The sequence below is a fragment of the Myotis myotis genome, unplaced genomic scaffold (assembly GCF_014108235.1).
Source record: "Myotis myotis isolate mMyoMyo1 unplaced genomic scaffold, mMyoMyo1.p scaffold_m19_p_3, whole genome shotgun sequence".
NCBI lineage: Eukaryota > Metazoa > Chordata > Mammalia > Chiroptera > Vespertilionidae > Myotis > Myotis myotis.
The window spans coordinates 153,311,720-153,327,103 of NW_023416335.1; the positions used below are offsets into that span (position 1 = coordinate 153,311,720).

Below are 15,384 nucleotides of genomic sequence, written 5' to 3' on the forward strand. Positions count from 1 at the left end.
AAATCTACTTCTAAGTAAAGTGCCATGTATGAGAATTTTATGTTTTATATTTATTTTTCTGAGCCTCCTTTGAGCTTCTTATTGCCATATCTTTCCATCTTTCTAAGAAATAGCTTTATGTCCTTATACTTACTAAATTTCTTACTAGAATGTAAGTTCCCTATGGTCAAGGACCTTTGTCACTTACATCTATTGACATGTCACCAAAAGCTAGATAATTGTCTGATCTGATACCTAGTAGGTACTCAATAAATACTCAGCAAATAAAATAAATGAATGAATGATGTTATCTTACTTTTTTCGAGACATTATAGCTTTTTAATTCCTGTGTTGCCTCCAGTTTCCAAAATGAATGATTATACTTCATAATATGAGCAACTTCTTGGTGATGATATGATTAAATTATATGAAAAGATTATACTAAAATGTAGCATTTTTTTCTTCCCTCACAACTTATGACTGCCCTTTCACAACCCTACTCTAGGAAAAAAAAAAAAAAAATATATATATATATATATATATATATATATATATATATATATATATATATAATAATTTTATTTCTCCCCCCAAAGAGTTTATTTGGGTAGACCAAGGGACGGAGAGACCCTGCATCTAAAAGAAGGTGCTGGGCCTTGTGGTGGTGAAGTGTGGCTGGCGCTGGCGATGAAGGACCTGGAGCAGCAACGGGAACTTGATCTTGGAGTCCTGGAACTGCTTGTCTGTTGGTCGGTGGCACTTGCTGGCTGCAATCTCCTTCACCTTCATGATTTGGATTGAGTGGGTGCGGGAGCGGTGCCGGGCCCCCATATCTCGGTAGCACTGGGTGACGGCGCCTGCGGTGGTCAGGTCCCTGGACTCCCGGTATATGCTGTGGGTGCCACTGCGGGAGTCGTAGCGCAGCCAAATGCCAAAGGTCTTTACCCAAAGGGGGGATTTTTCAAACACCTGCCCACAGTAGACAATGTCCCCTGAAGACTTCTTCATCTTCTTTAGTTGAGACACAAAGTACCAGAAGCGGGACTTGGCAACAACATGGGTAGGTGCAAAGATGTGCATGCGGTAGAGGGGTGGTGTGTGGCACTTGGGGTGGGCAGGCAGCGCCCCACCACCTTGTACTCTCCAAGCGTGCCCGAGGCCTTCATGACATTCTCTCCGCGTTCGCCACCACCCACAAAAGGCTAGGATCTATTTAATGCTTATGACATCGCTAGCGGCATCTGCCTATGGGAACTTCTATTTGATGGCTTCTTAGGGCAGACAAGAGGAGACAAAAACGAAGACCCAGCCAAAGTGAGCAGTTTTAGAAACCAGAGCACTGCATCTTCAGTTAACCAGCAAACCAGTAAAAACCCACTGTGCAGAACGACAAAAACGTATGCTTGTCTTGGCATTGCTTTTGTGTAGTAGGGGGAAAAAAGCCCTTCCTGAGAATTTGTAAAAACAGTATGGCTCTCACATGAGTCTGAAATTTGAATTCTTGCCACGCCTGTGGTTCATAAAAACCTTAACCAGGAGCTCATTTCAACATGTTCTCGATTTCTTTTTTCCTGAGAAAAGGTAGAAGCAAAGCTGTATCTTTTCTAGAGGAGCTTTCTTATATCTATGCCTCCAAGAATTTCCTTAACAAAAAATAACCTCAAAGTTGAAACAAGGCCCCATGTGAGAGAACCAGCTGAAACACAACAGAATCAGGCCCAGCGGCTGGCAGACTCTCATGTGGCCTTGTGATTCTTGCTGCTCGCTATGCACATCCTTGTGTAGTCTCCTCTCCTTGAGCATGGGTGCTACCTGAGACTCTTAATTCGTAAAATATAGCAAAAGGGATGGATTGTCACTTCTATGAGTATGATACATAATATATTGCACAAATTTTTTAAATTGATTTCAGAGAGAAAGGGAGAGGGAGAGAGAGATAGAAACATTAATGATGAGAGGGAATCATAGGTCGGCTGCCTCCTGCACACCCCACATTGGGGACTGACCCCACAACCTGGGCATGTGACCTGACTAGGAATCGAACCCTGACCTATTGGTTCATAGGTTGACACTCAACCACGAGCCACACAGGTGCAGGCTATATTGCACATCTTTTGAGGAGACTCTCTCCCTTGGTAGCTTTGAAGAAGTCATCTGCTATGTAGTGAGATATCCTATGGAAGAAGCCACAGGGCAAGAATCTGAGGGCAGTCTCTAGCCAGCAGCCAGCAAGAAACTGAGAGCCTCACCCATGAAGGCTACAAGGAACTAAATTTTGCCAATAACCATATGAGCTTGGAAGGGGATCCTTCCCTAAATTGAGTCTCAGATGAGATAAAAGCCCTGGTTAACACTTAGATTGCAGCTTTGTGAGACCTCTAGCAAGGGACTCAGCTAGACCATGCTCAAAGCCCTGACCCACAGAAACTGAGATGACAGATGTTTTATCTTAAGTTACTGTGTTTGTGGTAATACTGTTTTGTGCAGCTATAAATAATCCTCAGTACTTCAGATACTGAATTTATCAGGCACAAAATATATAATAAATATGTTTAATATAGTTTGAAGCAATAAAGCATGGGATTAAAATATGAGCAAGGATCAAGAGACTGTAAAATGATCAAACAGATTTAAAAAGTAAGTAGAACTTCTAAATGAAAAATATAAAAATTGATATTAAAACCTCAGTGGCCAGGCTAAACAGTAGACATAGCTGAAAACAGAATGAGTGGCCTGTAAGAGAGAGCGGAATAAATTATTTAGAATGAACTTAACCTCGGTTTCTTCTGCCTGGAATACGTTCTTTAGATGGTTACATGGCTGCTCCTTCACTTCTTTCAGGTTCTTGCTCAGATGATACCTTCTCTGGGGGGCCTTCCCTCACCATCCATGGTAGAAGAGCAACCCCTGCTTGCTTCTGCATATCTGATATTTCTTGCCGTGCTTTATTTTTTCGTTGTATTTATTAGTCACTGATATATTCTTTATTAACTTATTTGTTTATTGTGTGAATCCCCCTATCACACCCACTACACTGATCTTTACGTTTAGTACAGCAATCACAGGGCCTAACCTGTTGCTCGTCTCATAGTAGGTGCTCACAATTATTTCTTGAATGAATGAATGAATGAATGAAAGGGGCACAGAGGGAAAAAGAGATGACAGCACACGAAAGGTAGGCTATGCGATGCGAAGCTTAGCACTACTAGACTCACTATCATGTACTTACTCATGTACTGTCTGCCTGATCTCTCAGACTCTGAAGGGCTTTGACTGTTTACTGCTGTCTTCCAAGTGCCTGAATCAGTCCCTGGCGCCTAGTGAGCACACAATACGTATTGCCAAATAAAATAATAAGTGAAAGGTGTAACATCTATCCACTCAGAATTTTGGGATGAGGGAGGAGAATGAGTTAATGGGGATTTTTGAAGAGTTAGTGGGGTTTTTTAAAAACTGGTAACAAATACGAAATCTTAGGTTTAGGATCACCCAAGGAATCCCAAGTAAACAAAGGAAATGTACACCTGAGGCCCATTCATTATAATGAGAGTGCAAAGATCTTATAATCAGCTCAATGGAAAGACAGAGTCCCTACAAAGTAATGACATTGTTGAATTTCCAGTAGCAAGAGTGGAGGCCAGAAGATAGCAGAACAATATTTTAAATTATTAAAAAGAAAACAATTGTTTCTAATTTATTATTCAGCAAATTATTCTTTCATGAATAAGGACAAAAAGAAGATATATTTTTAGGCAATTAAAGAGAGAGCTTGCCATCAACAGATTCTTTACTAAAGGAAATTCTGAAGGATATAATTAAAAATTATTCTTAAGGGACATCAGAATGCAGGAAGGAATGGTGGCCAACGAAAATCAGAAACTGTGGTTACAGCTAAACTAATACCTGAAGCAGGAATCAGTAAAAATGTGTAATTAGTGTGGATAAATGATAGGACAAAAATATTTGGCAGTAGCATATAATTGAGGATAGAATATGATGAGTTGAAGTATTCTAAATTCTTTATACATTTTTTTGAAAGGATGGTAATAATACAGATTAACTTTAGATTTTACCTTTTTAAGTGTACATAATAAGCTTTCAAGGGTAGGACTCAAAAAAAAGGGGACAGATTATATAATTTCCAAAATAGTAAACTAAAAAATGGAACAAAAAAGAATCTTAATAAATTAAAGCAAAAAAGGAAGAAAGCAAGCATAAAAAATAAGAAAATAGAATACAATATAATATGATAGGAATAAACCCAACCAGAATCACAATTTAGAAAGAAAACATGGTTTAAGAGATAGGGTCAATAGAGTGAAAAATTGTTTCTTTGGAAAGACTAACATAATTAGCAAGATGGATCAAGAGAAAAAGAGAGCAAGAATAAAAAGTTATTAGGAATAAAAAAGGGGATATGAGAAATGAACAAGATCAGAGTGATATTATGCATAATTTAGTGGTACTAAATTTGAAATCTTAGACAAAAGTGAAAAGTGTTTTTTAGAAAATCACGTTCCACTAAAACTAAAGAAGAAATAAAAAAAATTAAAAATATTTTATAAGCCCTGATAAAATTAAATTAGTTTATAAAAATCTTCCCACAAATAAAATGCCAGGCCCTGAAGATATTATAGGTAAATTTATTTCAGCATTCAAGGAATAAGTAATTCCAATGTTCCACCACAAACTTTTCCAGAGAATAACAACGGGAGCTAGAGTATTGCTACTAACACCAAAGTCTGAAAAGGACAGTAAGGGAAAAAAAAATTGCAGGTTTTTCTTTCTCAGGAACTAGATAGAAAAGCCCTGAGAAAAGTACTAGCTAATTTTATTGTGGGAAAGTATTAGAAACCATGTCATCCCCTCCCCCCAGTCCCACTTCTAAGAAGTAAGAAGGCTTTGTTGTTTTGTTTTGTTTAGTTTTGAATTTTTGATATTATATTGGCGGTTTAGTCCTCTATGAGGGATCACATGAATCAATATCTCTGAGGTCTTTTTTAAATTGAATTTATTGGGGGTGACATTGGTTAATAAAGTTATATAGGTTTCAGATGTACCATACAATTCTATAAAACATCATCTGCATATTGTACTGTGTGTTCACCACCCCAAGCCAAGTCTTCTTCCATTTCCCTGGCCAAACACTTATGACATCATTGCTTTGGGGGATTATGGCTAAAGAGTTTGTTCATCCACAGGTATTAAGATCTATATCAGAGCCAACAAAAGTGTCCGGTGTTTGCCTTAATCAGCCCGAGAAAGATGTAGATATCTGAGATGGAACTCCAGGAGAATGGGTATGTTGTGAGGGAAGTGAGGAGTGTAGAGGAGCCTGAAGTTTCAGAACAATTTTTTTTTCTGCTAATACACTTTCATTATCAGTGTCTGGTTAGACCAGGTACTACTACTACCAATTATATTTATTAATTACTAGAGGCCCAGTGCACAAAAATTTGTGCACTCGTGGGGGGGGGGTCCCTCAGCCGGGCCTATGCCCTCTTGCAGTCTGGGACCCCTCGGAGGATGTCCACCTGCTGGCTTAGGCCCACTCCCCGCGGGATCGGGCTCAAGCTGGCAGTCAGACATCCCTCTGGCAGCCCGGCACCCTCGGGGGATGTCCACTTACCAGGAGGGAGCAGACCTAAGCTGCAGTTGGACATCCTTAGGGCTGCTGAGGAGGCAGGAGAGGCTCCCACCACCACCGCTGTACTGGCAGCTGTCAGCCTGGATTATGGCTGAGCAGAGCTCCCCCTGTGGGAGCGCACTGACCACCAGGGGACAGCTCCTGCATTGAGCATCTGCCCCCTGGTGGTCAGTGTGTATCATAGTGACCAGTCATTCCCAGTCTTTCTGATGTTAGGGTCAGTTTGCATATTACCCTTTTACTATATAGGATAGAGGTCTGGTGCATGGGTGGGGGCCGGCTGGTTTGCCCTGAAGGGTGTCCTGGATCAGGGTGGGGGTCCTGCTGGGGTGCCTGGCCAGCCTGGGTGAGGGGCTGATGGCTGTTTGCAGGCTGGTCAAGCCCCCCCCCCCCCAGTGGGGAACCTCACTCCATGGGGGTTTGGCCAGCCTGGGTGAGGGGCTGATGGCTGTTTTCAGGCTGGCCACAGCCCCTTCATGGTAGGGGTCCCCGCTGGGGTGCCTGGCCAGCCTGGGTGAGGGGCTGATGGCTGGTTTCAGACTGACCAAGCCCCCTGGTGACTGAAGCTCCCAGCCTTCCTTTTTTTTGTTTTTTGTTTTTTATTCACTCCAGCTCCGTGGCCATGGTAACTGGAAGCAGGTATCTGGGGTTTATTTACCTTCTATAATTGAAACCTTTTTGCCTTGAGAGGAGGCAGCAGCTGGTGGGAAGCTTGGCTTCTTCCATTGCCAGGGCAACCAAGCCTCTTGCTCACGGCTGGTTGGAAGCAGGTATCTGGGGTTTACTTACCTCTATAATTGATACTTTGTTGCTTTGAGTGGAGCTCAGAGCTGGCCGGGAAGCTTGGCTTCCTCCATCATTGGGGCAAGCAAGCCTCCTGCTTGCTCCAGCTCCATGGCTGCTGGCCGCCATCTTGGTTGGGTTAATTTGCATATAGCCGCTATGATCGGCTAGTGGGCGTGGCTTAAGGCATAGCGAAGGTATGGTCAATTTGCATGTTTGTCTATTATTAGGTAAGATAATATGGCACACATCAAGTTAACTTTTATAAGTATGTTTAGGGATTCTGCTTAGTTACTTACATAGAATAATATTTTATACACATTTTTGAAAATCATAGAGAATATTGACAATTACAATGGCATATTGATTGCTGAACTGAAAAAGAATATTTTAAACTTCTAGGTAGCAAGCAAGCTAACTAATGTGTAGGTTGCCTTGTGCTACTTAACTTTAAACATCTCCCCCATCTTCCCACCAACATTTCAAAGAAGGAGTTAGAAGAGGAAGGGGACAGAGCAATAAAAGAGAAAACCTTTATTTCCAGTTTTCAAAAATGTAAATCACAATATCAGGAATGAAAATTTGAACTTTAATGCACAGAACTATTTTTCTAAATTTGTTAGAAATTTAGATATTGTGGAAGTGTGTTAAACTCTTGGGTTTGTGTGGGAAGTGAACTATATAGGTAAAATGTAACAAGAGTCAAGAGTTTACATTTTACTTTTATACTTAAATTTATGCATAACCGTTCTCTATTAACTTACAAAGGTTTTTGGCAGTTACTATAATAAGAAATAGATTTTAAATGCAATTGAATATACACACAAATAGTCATGTGTGAAGGCAGCCTGAGGCACCCCCCCCCCCAATCTGCATTCCGATACATATGCTTGCTAGCCCCAACCCTCTTTCCGCTTGTGTCCCAGCTAGCCATGCAAAACATGTTTCCCTGAATACTTCCATTTTACAGAAACCATGATCCATATACAAGCCCCAGAGGTAATTGGCAGTGCTGGCGCCAGCCAGGCCAGGCCTTTGGGTATAATCTCACTTCCCCCATTCCAACCAGGGGGGCTGCACAGCCTGCAAAAAGTCCAGAAACCTGGTCCATATTTGGGAGACAAAGAAACTAAGGGGATAAGATGGAAAGGCCCACTTCCCCAAGGACCTCTCCCCTCCCCCTGCATTCGGTGCTCAGGCTTTGGAGACTGACTCCCCTGAGTCACTGCACTAGTGCATCTGTGAATATAAAGGCACTCTTTCTGAATCCTCTGGGTGCCTGGCTGTTCATTCTCCTGTGCCACTTGGCAGCTTATCTACAACACTGTAGGTGAAAAAGACATTTTATGAAAAGATACTCTTTATAGTATCTTTATAGGGCATTATTATATCATTCCTTCTTATTCCATTTTTTACTTTACATGTGATAGGCTTTAATATTTCCATTTTATTCTATTCTATCATTTAAGTTAAAAAATGCAGGTTGTGAGGGTTGGGGTAAGAGATCAACCAAAGGACATGTATGCATACGTATGAGCATAACCAATGGACACAGACAGTAGGGGGGTGAGGGCTTGTGCTGGGGGGTGGGAGCGTCTGGGGAGAGGTCAGTGTGGGAAAAAGGAGACATATGTAATATTTTAAACAATAAAGAATTTAAATAAAAATGCAGGTTGTGAACTATGGGGCATGGCCAGAGTATTTTGGACAGGTTCAAGCCTTGGACTACTGAGAGGGCACAGTCCTCTCATTGCCACGTGCAAGTCCCAGCTTGGATGGCAGAGCCGTCCCAGCACAATTATTGCCCACAGCTATAGTTGTGAGCTTGAGCCTGTGGTCCGAACACGTGGCCCCACGTGCCTGAGTGATAGAGTTCAGGTGCATGTAGTGGAGTGGGATTGAAACCAATGAGAATGTTGTAAACATCTTGATCATGCCCTTACTTTGCCTCGTGGCATCTGCTATAAAATAAAGACACGGCTTGTGGGCGTGGCTGCTGTCTCTCTCCATCAGAGAGGGCAGCGTCCCACCAAGACCCAGCTTTTGTTCTCATGTCTGTCTTTTCTAAGCCTTTCATCATCCCCACTCAGGTTCACCCTTGGCCATCCTGGCGCGGCACAGTGAACTACTAAATTGATTTGGGGACACACTAGTAAATAGATCACAACCTACAGTTTTAAAAATACTATCTAAAATATAATTATATTGCTGATAACTGTCTTTTTAGATAACTATTGATTTCTATTATTGAAAATTATTTAGATACAGACACTTAAAAAATTTTGGGGGGGCAATCTTTCTAGTTTGTCATTGAGATGGTGGCAGAACAGTGATTGTGACCTGCATAGCACATAATCATCTTTGATAAGTTTAATTCTGCTGATGGTTGAAATTAATGCCAGTGGTAACAAGGTGAAATTACCTGTACTTATCATTGTAGTAAGTGGTAGGTGGTATGTGGAAAGTCAGAGAGATTCTTTTCTATTGGAGGACTTTTCCAATCATCCTTGAGTCTATGGGTTAAATACTAATTGCTATAGTGATTCAGGTCAACCTATTATATGTCTGAAAGTAACTTTTGTACCATAAATATATTTAGAAGATAAAAATGCTGTTTTAAAAATAAGATTGTGTTGAAATCATGTTTCCAGACCTTAAATTGTTTTATAATTGAGTTACAGACATCACCAATAAAGGCAGGTCCAAGAAACAATGCATTTTAAAGTGCCATGAAATGTACCTAAATGTTATCCATTTAGAAGCTAGTTTTATACAATAGAATGTTGTTTTATGTAAAGTAGCAGCTTTCACACTTGAAGTATCTGGAAGAGCTTTATAAAACAAAGCATTAAGTGTGAACTGCTCATTTTTATTCAAAGTTTATGAGATTCCAGAAGGACAATTATATTGCTTCTGCTTTAAAATGCAATTTACAGTAAAGCACGGTCCCTTTCTTTTTAAAAAAGGTTCAGTGAGCTAAAGCTGCAAGTGACTTGTACCTTGTATACATTTCCTTTCCACGGAAGACACTGAAGTGACTCCGGTTTAGCAAGGTCTGAAATTTAGCTTTCAGTGTTCTGAAACTTCATTTTAAAAATGTTACTTTGATGCCAACACAATGGGAAAGTCTTTATATTAAATCTAAGGCACTAATGACAAAGAAAGCTGAAGCAAAGTATAAATCTTTTACTATCATGTCCATATTTGAGTTTGTGTGCATGCAGACACATTTTCTGTATTTGAGTTGTAGTTAACCATAGAATCTGTCACTGTACACACTTTTGCCATTTGGATTTCTGGTCTACTTGTTGCTCCTGGGCCGAAATTGCGTTGGAATCCTGGTGCCCTGCACCAAGGCACCCCCCCCCCCCCCCCCCCCCCGGGAAGCCAGAGCTCCTCGCCAGAAGTGCACAGCTGTAACATAGACACTGAGCTGTAATCTGGTGTCTTTCTCAGTCCAAACTGCTTGACACCAATTCTCTTTTCTGCCTTTTTATGCAGCTATAGTTTCTTGTTTGTCATTTGTGAGGTCAATTTGTAGTAAATAAAATGATAACGAACCAAAAAAAAAATGAGCACATTACTAATGGCTAAACTGTATTCAGCATTTTCTATGTATTAAGCTCTGTTTATAGTGGACTACAAATATTATCCCAGTTAAGTCTCACATCAATCTTATGAGATAGGTTCCAGTATTATTCCCACTTTACAGCAGAGCAAATTGGAATCCACAGAGGACTAAGTAACATGGCCATGGTCATTCAGTCACTAAGCAAAAGAGCCATATTTTGCACTGGGGAATCTCAGTCTACTGGGTGGTGCTGTTTCTCAACTTGCAAAAAATGAAAAAGGGTAAAGAGTCCCCCTCAATAATAAATTGACTTATTAAACCCATTTTTTGGTATTATGAATGTTTTGCTTTATTTTCTGTTAAAATATATTTTTAGTAAATGATATTTTAGATAGGATCATATTAAATAGTGTAACTTACAAATTTTTTAGCTTACTTATTGATAGATTTCATTTCAGAGTTAGTAAATTATCCATTTATTACATCCATAAAATAATCTTATATACTCTGCATATAGTGTCTCTATACAGGGTTTTTTTTTTTTCCTATATAAAGGTACTCTTTCAAATTCACAATAAAAGATAACTAAGAGTATTCTGAAAAACATACCAGAAGATTAAATATATGTATTTAGAGTAGCATTTTATACTTACCAAACATGTAAAATTCTACTGAGGAAATAGTAATCTGAGTTAGAGTAATATATATTCAACTTGGAGAAAGGAAAAATTATTGTTGGGGGGAAATGTACTGTTTACTTTTTAATGACTCTTTTATTTAAATGAGAATGAATTAAATTAACTCCCATTTTGGAAGTCTTTATGGTACCATTAATACTGTGTTTACTAATGCCAGGAGATCAAATTTTGGATCTTGTAATGTCTTAACTTATTACCTAATTTAGAAATTTCTGTGCAACAAAATAGACGAAACACTGAACTTTCAACCCTTTTTCTCTATCCCCTTTTACTTCTTAAAAAGGCCAATGGTAGTTGCTTTAATTTATGAAAAAGTCAGATAAACTCGGTAAGCTTTCTCAGTAAACTTTCAAATAATACTTAACCAAATAACTTATTTTAAAGAAATTAGCTCATTTTAAACTTGTACTTTCTATTTAGCAAACAGTAACCATCAATGCTTGAATACAGCCTTCATTTGTAACTAATATCTCCCACCAAATGTGCAGTTTTTCTTAAATCCTACTTTTGCATTTATGTCTTGATTCAGACCCTAAAGTTCTAAACCAATTACAAATTAGGCAGAGCAACTTTCATCATTTTAATGGAACAAACAGAACCAATTGCTTATACTGAGGATCTACTATGAGCTTATTAAGTGCCAGGTGCTAGGAAGACTGATAGAGGGTGAGAAAGCAGAAGACTATTTACAATATTAATTTATGAAATTGTTTAATCACCAGTTGCTTTGAGTGCATGTTAAGACAATCTTGCCTGAATAAAGAGAAGGTGAAATAAGAAGGAGATATTGGTAAATGTCACAGGCAACTATGAAGATGTTTGTTTTTGCTCAATTTTTAAGATTGAAATTGGGGTTGGCAAAGTATGGCCTACAGGCCACTTCTCCAGCCCACTTACCTGTCTTTGTAAATAAAGTTTTATTGGAGCTTGGCATGCTCAAAACTTAATGTATTGACTGTGGCTGCTTTTTTTACTACAAAGGTAGAATTAGCAACAGAGACCATATGGACTGCAAAGCCTAAACGATTTACTATATGGCCTTTTAAGAAAATATTTGCTGCCCAGTGGCATGACTCAGTGGTTGAGCATTGACCTTTGAACCAGAGGGTCATGGTTGGATTTCAAGTTAGGGTATATGCCTGGGGTGTAGGCTTGATCCCCATTGTAGGGCATGCAAGAGGCAGCCAATCAATGATTCTCTTTCATCATTGATGTTTCTCTCTCTCTCTCCTCCTCTCCCTTCCTCTCTGAAATAAATAAAAGTGTATTTAAAAGAAAAAGGACATCTATGGTATAGTTCTAAGGACTGCTGACTGGCATCTGCTTTGTGGCTCCTACTTCACTGATTGTGCTTGCCTTGCTCACTACGTTTCTATAACCTCATGAACAGGTGACAGATATGTACAGTGCCCGGCTCACTGTGGTCACTAAGTCAACGAATTGCATGGAATTGAGAAGTTGTACACTTTTGAAATTCTCCTGAAATTTTAAAATGTTCTTTGCTGTTCCTCCTCTTGTTTAAAATACAGTGGGAAGCAGCCACTTATATGTCAGTCTGCCACACTTAAACTTGCAACCTCCCACAAGGAGGGACTGTGCTTGATCCATCTTTGTATTGTCAGCACCTGGCACAGAGCATGGAGTATATACTTGGATAGCAAGGCTATTAGTAATACTAGAGGTCTGGTGCGTGAAATATGTGCACTCAGATTGGCCTGTGCCCTCTTGCAGTCCAGAACATTCCTTACTGCCTGCCAGCTCGCTGCTCCTTCCCGCTCAGCTCTCTGCTTTTTAGCGCTGTTGCGGAGGCAGGAGAGGCTCCGCCACCACCACTGTGCTCGCCTGCCATGAGCCCGGCTTCTGGCTGAGCAACACTCCCCCTGTGGGAGTGCACTGACCACCAGGGGGCAGCTCCTGCATTGAGCATCTGCCCCCTGATGGTCAATGCGCATCATAGCGATTGGTTGTTCTGGGCATTCCACCGAAACGGTCGCTCAGGCTTTTATTATATAGACTAGAGGCCCGGTGCACAAAAATTTGTGCACTCGGGGGGGGAGGGGGGTCCCTCAGCCCGGCCTGTGCCCTCTCGCAGTCTGGGACCCCTTGGGAGATAACGACCTGCTTAGGCCTGCTCCCGGGTGGCAGAGGGCAGGCCCAATCCCTAGGTGCAGCCCCTGGTTGGGCTCAGAGCAGGGCCGATTGGGGAGTTGGGGCGCCACCCCCTGTCATACACAGAGCAGGGCGATCGGGAGGTTGTGATTCCACCCTCAGTCACGCTCAGGGTAGGGCCAATTGGGGGGTTGGGGCACCGCCCCCTGTCACACTAAAGGCAGGGTCGATGGGGAGGTTGCGGCACCACCCCCTGTCATGCACAGAGCAGGGCCCATCAGGGGGTTTGGGCGCTGCCCCCTGTCACGCTGATCCTGGTGCCGGGAGGCCTCGCGGCTCCGCTGATCCCGGTGCTGGGAGGCATATTACCCTTTTACTATATAGGGTAGAGGCCTGGTGCACGGGTGGGTGCCAGCTGGTTTGCCCTGAAGGGTGTCCTGGATCAGGGTGGGGGTCCCTACTGGGGTGCCTGGCCAGCCTGGGTGAGGGGATGATGGCTGTTTGCAGCTGGTCACACATCCTTCAGGGTGGGGGTCCCCACTGGGGTGCCTGGCCAGCCTGGGTGAGGGGATGATGGCTGTTTGCAGCTGGTCACACACCCTTCAGGGTGGGGGTCCCCACTGGGGTGCCTGGCCAGTCCGGATGAGGGGCTGAGGGCTGTTTTCAGGCTGGGGGTGACTGAAGCTCCCAACCGCTCCTTTTTTTCTTTTCTTTTTTTTTATTCTGGGCCAGCTTTAGCTTTGAGGCTTGGCTCCAGCTCTTAGGCCTCTGCTGCTGAAAGTAGGTTTCTGGCCTTTGCTTACAGTGTTGCGATCCTGCTGGCTGAAGCCCGGCAGGTTTCTGGGGTTTTGTTTAGCTTCTATGTTTGTTACATAGTTGCTTGCAGCTCAGAGGCCTGCAGGGGCAGGTGGGGAATGTTGGTTTCCTCCGTCACTGAAGCAAGCAAGCCCCATGTTAGTTTCAAACTGCCTGGCTGCCGGCCGCCATCTTGGCTGACAGTTAATTTGCATATTGCCCTGAATAGCCAATGGGAAGGGTAGCGGTCGTACGCCAATTGCCATGTTTCTCTTTTATTAGATAGGATGAGTAGCATTCCATATCACAAAACAATGGGCATCTGTTTCTGCATCTGGACGAAGTCCTGTTGCAGGAAGCAGGAAAGAAGAGGAGGAGTAAGGAGTAATCTGTACGCCCCACTGGATTGAAGGTCTGAATAGTCAAGGATTGCTGAACGGATGAATGGGAGAGTGGCAATTAGACTCCTAGCTGTCAGGAAGACAGGAACTGAAATATTAGAGCAGTATCAAAAAGCTGATTTAGCAAAAAAGTATTTTTTTCCCCTGTAGTGTAATTTGGCAACACTAAAGATGCTGTTCAGGTGTATTTTCTTGGAGAGAGTGAACTTGCAGACTTGAAAATGTTGGCATTTTCAAAATCCTAGAGAACTCTCCCAGACAGAGAAGGGAAAGAATCCAAGCCTGCTTTTTATAGCACCGATGAAAGGTTGCTTACTTACGGCAGTCACTGGCTGATAAAGGTTTAATAACTGTTCTCTAGAAGGAGACAAAGACTTTGATTTGCAATGTTTTCTAGTTTCTGTGGTGTAAATATTCCCACTATGACTGATTTAAGCTACTGACTTGACATTACTGAACATGGAGTTGGAAAGAAATATACAAATTGCCTCTTGGGAGTCAGCACTGGCTGGCTCTAGTATAAAGCTCACTTAAAGTAACTTTAGCACTTTGTTGTAGGGGTTTACTGCCAGGTCACCAGGAATATAAAGTGCTTTATGTTATATATCTATCTATGTATATAAAAGCCAAGCAACCAGAATGACCAGAATGAGTGGAACAACCAGTCACTATGATGCGCATTGCAGCAGGCCAACTGGCCTGATCAGGGGCGGCCCCTCCCCCCTGCCAGCCCTGGCTGGATCAGGGGTGAGGCTGAGCAACCTCCCATTGCCCTTTCCCCCAGCTGGCCCAGTCCTGATCGGCTCCCGCCACCCCAATTGGGGGTGGGTCCCTTCCCTCTGATCGGCCCCCCACACCCCGGATCAGGGGCAGGGCCGTCTGGCCAACTGCCAGCAGTTCCTCCTCCTGGCCAGCCCCACCCACGATCAGCCTCCCCCGACCCCAATCAGGGGTGGGGCCGGCCGGCCAATCTCCTGCGTCCCCTCCCCCCAGCCAGCCTGCCCTGATCGGCTTCTTTCGGAATGGGCTGGCTCACCCCCCACCTGTGCATGAATCCGTGTACCAGATATCTAGTTAACTGATAAGCATATATGTGACCATGTGTTTTATTTACACGGATGTGTACGGAATTGTGAAAAATTTTTAATAAAGGTTTTTTTTGTGTGACATATTGGCAAGAGATGCAATAATAATTTTTAAAATTTGCATCTCAGGAAGGGCAGAGGGCATAGTCTCAGGCATTTTATTTGTCCTTCAGTAGTGGTAACAGTAAAGGCATTTCATAGTTATCTTTCCAAAAGAATTGATGTGGAAACCCTGACCAGAGTACTTTGGATGTTCAAGGCCAAGGCCAATTTCCCAGACGCAGGTGCAAAAGGAAGGATGCAGCAATCTTACTGC

General features: G+C 42.3%; 1 protein-coding gene and 1 pseudogene across 2 annotated transcripts in view; one reads left to right on the top strand and one right to left on the bottom strand.

The window, feature by feature from the left end:
- The window catches only part of TAFA2 (TAFA chemokine like family member 2), a 469,616-nt gene that overhangs the window by 123,568 nt on the left and 330,664 nt on the right, over positions 1-15,384 (top strand). The gene's annotated exons all lie outside the window — the stretch shown is intronic.
- On the bottom strand, positions 616-1,181 carry LOC118651999 (annotated as a pseudogene).